General features: G+C 42.0%; 2 long non-coding RNA genes across 2 annotated transcripts in view; one reads left to right on the forward strand and one right to left on the reverse strand.

Annotated features, from left to right (window-relative positions):
• LOC103372469 (uncharacterized) overlaps nt 1–3,592 on the forward strand; it is a 4,964-nt gene extending 1,372 nt beyond the window's left edge. Inside the window, exon 2 of the long non-coding RNA XR_520999.1 lies at nt 3,261–3,592. This is a non-coding gene — a long non-coding RNA (uncharacterized LOC103372469). The remainder of the gene's footprint in view (nt 1–3,260) is intronic.
• Nucleotides 466–889, reverse strand: LOC103372468 (uncharacterized). Its single transcript, XR_520998.1, has 3 exons — nt 820–889; nt 615–656; nt 466–526 (listed from the first exon to the last, which is right to left on the reverse strand). It is a non-coding gene; the product is annotated as an uncharacterized LOC103372468 (long non-coding RNA).
• Nucleotides 3,593–4,311: the final 719 nt, after the last annotated feature.

Below are 4,311 nucleotides of genomic sequence, written 5' to 3' on the forward strand. Positions count from 1 at the left end.
TGGAGACAACTGCTTATCATTCTGGATTCTATTTTTACAACTTAAAGTAGTCCCAAGAGTGATAAAAATCAGGTCTCCAGGGGATTTGGATTTATTATTCAGTCTCTATAGTTATTTGAGGGGAGTCGCATTTGCTCCTCTCGCATGACAATTATAAAAATACCCTTTAACAAAGCAATGAACCCACAACTGCTGAATGTGTGTGACATGCTCCTTCAAAAAAACTGCAGGAACAGAGTGTAATTGTGGTTGTAACTATAAAAGCATGCTTCATTTATATCTGAACAAAATCCACTTTCTGTTGAGTGAACCACTGCACTGTTGAACCTCACCCCATGACAGTCCTTTACCTTTTGTCCACAGAAACCACCATGTCCATGTCCATGTCCGTGCCCATGGTTGTCATGGCTATGCCCGTGTCCATGTCCGTGGCCGTGTCCGTGGCCGTGGCCGTGTCCGTGACCGTGGCCGTGGCCGTGTCCGTGTCCGTGGCCGTGGCCGTGGCCGTGGCCGTGTCCATTTTCTTCTGGAAGTACACATAATTTATTATTCAGAAGATGAAAATGAATAATAATTTGTCGCATTTAGAAAGAGGAAATTAAAGAGTTATTTACCGCATCTATCCATTTCCAAACTTCAAACTCCACACAGATCCCCTGTGAGTGCAGAAAATTCAGAAGTGTAACTGTGAGGTATATTAAAAATACTTAACATATCAAAACTACACAAACAATTGACCATCAGCTGCTGCCCCCTTTTTTCTATATATTCAAAGTTACATGGAACAGGCCATCAGCAAAGTTTTGGAGGTGAACTTACTGTGTGTTGGTGAGCTGATCCACAGATGCGACTGTCACCTGCTGCTCTTTTTGTATGGAGCCACACCTCAGTCCCCTCCACATCGGGGGCTGAACCGCCATCAGAAAGTCACCAGTGTGTGTAATGCCTACCATACACCATGTACCCACTGATAGTCCTACATTCAAATCCGTCATGCACTACTTGTTGTTTTGTTAAACTTGCAATAATGACACGAACAGGCACATCATAAATACTAAACTTCGATGGGCTCATATTTAGCTTTTCAGTCTTCTGCACAGCGTATCTGCTTGTTGACGCATTTTCCGCATACCCAACCAGTGTGATGTTATCAGGAAAAAAACAACCTGTGTTTTGTCATCTGAACATCAAGGAAAGACTTTTAGTTTGAGCTCTTTGTTTTCTTTGTGTGCCTACACCCTCAACCCTCTTGCACGTGCAGTTGGAAGGTGATGACCTCGGTTCACAAATCAAGCAAACTAGACTGGTTTGTGCAAAGCAATAGTCCAAAAAGGCACATCTTCATAGGTATATTACAAATGAGCTTGCGGTTTCATAGCATTACACTCTTTTCCTTTTAAATGTACTTGCAGTTATTATTTGCATAACAAAATCCAAGTCATTTTAATCTCAAGCCCAATTAAGAAAATATGCAAATTGGATTTACAAGCTGTACTTGTTATTTCAGACTTAATGTTCAAGTCAAGTCTTTAAGACGCCACGTCTCATGTCACAAACCAACTCTCAGGTCAAGTCTTTAGGCAATCAAGTATCAAGTCCAGTTTACAAAGTCATGTATTAAGTTCAGTTTTTATGGAGTCACTCCAGTGACTTTGGTCCTTTATCTCAAGTCACAAATCGAGTGTAACTCAAGTTGATTATTTAAAGAGTTATATATGAAGTTTTCCTTCAGAAATAACTCTCAAGACTCAAATCAAGTCTTAGGCTCAAGTCAAGGTCTTCGGTTTACTCAAGTCTTTGGGAAGTCAGATGTCAAATGTCAACTGATGAAGTCTCAGATGTCAAGTCAGTTCCTTTAGAAGTCACACTTCAATTCTTAGGTCAAGACTTGAGGTTGTCAAGTCTTAGGTGTCGAGTGAAGTGTGTGAGGAGATAAATTTCAAGACATTAGGGAATTAAGTCTCAAGGGCAGTCTCTGGGAAGTGAACTCTCAGCTTTATCAAAGTCTGCAAGCAAATCTTCATTTCTGAGATGATTACAAGGAAGTGTTCACGCCACAACAACCGTCTGTTTAATATTATGTAGGTTCCCCTCGTCCCGCCAAAACTGCTTTGACCCACTGAGGCCATGGATGCAGGACCTCTGGGGGTGTCCTGTGATGTCTGGCACCGAGATGTTTGCAGCATATCCTTTAGGTCCTGGAGATTGCAGGATTAGGCCTCCATGGGTCAGACTTGTTCCACTGCATCCTGTAGATGCTCAGCTGGGTTGGAAACAAAAGAATCTGAAAGCTGAATCAATGCGTTTGTTGTTGTAGTCCTTGAGTTGTTTTTTGCAGTGTGGCGGGGTACATTGTACTGCTGGGGGAGGCTGCTGCTGAGAGGAAGTCTTCATTCAGAATTCAGATTGTTGTCCATCATGCAATAGCACCACAGTATCTGACTATCTGATTGGTCCCAGATTTATTCTGCAACACAACAACATGCCTAAACATACAGGCAAAGGTACAAAGAACTGGAAAGTTCTCCACGATGCTTAGAACAACCGACCCACCAAGTGTGCAGAACTGACATTGTTTGAAGGTTGGTCACACCTAATGTTGGTATAATTCGAGGCTGATAAACGCAAATCATTTGTGACATTATTTGTGAAAGTATCTTATCGTATTTATATATGGTGGCTTAAAGTGTTGCACAGTACTGCATACACACACACACACACACACACACACACACACACACACACACACACACACACACATATATATACACATATACACACCAGATATGAGCCTTACAACGACAGGAGAGAATCTGTCAGTCTTTCCATACACAGTGTCTGGTTGTCACTCTGCTAATAGTATGTTACACAGAAATGAAGGAGCAGCTTTATTATCAGCATCTTGTCATACTTCAGATTTAGAACAAGCTGTAGACAATAGAAAGCACAGGTTAAACCAGTTGCCTTGTCTTGTAGGTTTGTACTCAACCCCAGGATCTTATCATTGGTGTAACTGAGAGGACAAACGCTGCTGCACTGCCTGATTCATGGAACATTTTTATACAGACCCACACACACATTTTAACTGACAAAGCATCTCAAAACATTCCAGAAGACCACACCTTTCACTAAAGTTTGGAAATTCCCGTGTGTCATAAAACAGCATTGGTTCTCAAAGAGCAATAAAGCTGAAGCTTTGGTAGATTTCATCGGAAAAAATCGAGATCTAATGAATGGCAGCCTCATATACTGNGGAGGACATCCTCCTGGCCCTGGTGGAGGAGGACAGCCTGGGCCTGGTGGAGGAGGAGGACATCCTCCTGGCCCTGGCGGCGGAAAATAGCCTGAGGGACACTGGTTTCCTGGTCAAGCAAAACAGGTGTGGTCATCATTTTCACTCTCAGCTTACAGACACTTAATGTCAGTTTTCAGTCCTTAAATTTCTTTGATGAAAGTTTGACAAAAATGATAAGGTCCTAGCAGACGTGTGAAAGAGCAGTTACAGGATGTGATTCACTTACCTCTGCCTTGGCCAAACATTTCGAAACTTTAGATCCAAACCCTGAAACTGAAAGAGCCCAATAAACACAAAGTGACTATTAACACGAGAAAGTAAATTGCATTCTATCACAGTTAAAATACAACAAGACAGAAAGCAACAGCAGTCTAATGCAGAAAAAGGCTTGATGTCACTCAACAGGCAGTGCTGGTCGGAGGTACAGCAGCTTATAATTTATGATACAACAAAGCCATGTCTCCTGTGACTACATAAAGACACATTTACTACTCCTCAGTATCTTATTAATCGCACGTATCTTACATTTAGTCCCTAAAAGGAAGGAGAGTCCACACAGTGTTGCTGTGTAAACAGACCTGTGTCGCCATAACACTGTTACAAACACACACACACACACCCATACTTTCTGGAAATCATTCCTAGATAGATACTGGTACACTTACGGTGTTTTGAAGCGTAGCTCTATGGACACAGCAGGCTGTTGGCTCTGCCTTTATATGAAGCCACACCTTGAGCTTGAAACTCAACACTCATCATCAGGGGCTGTGCCTGAACTCCCAACATTTTTTTGTGAAGCTTCTCCACAAGGCGCCAGATAAGCAAGACTTAAAAGAACGCCAGCAAACTCACATCATCATGTTGTAAAGTTCACTTTCCTTAATAAAACGTTAAAAACCCAATCATGGATATCATATGCTCTGAGATCTGTGTCAGCTACAGCCACTAATAAAACCACTGTGCAAAGGACTTGAAACTCTGGCGCCATTCAGTGGCATTATTAAGATCAGCGCCAT

The sequence above is a fragment of the Stegastes partitus genome, unplaced genomic scaffold (genome assembly GCF_000690725.1).
Source record: "Stegastes partitus isolate 25-593 unplaced genomic scaffold, Stegastes_partitus-1.0.2 Scaffold1763, whole genome shotgun sequence".
Lineage (NCBI taxonomy): Eukaryota > Metazoa > Chordata > Actinopteri > Pomacentridae > Stegastes > Stegastes partitus.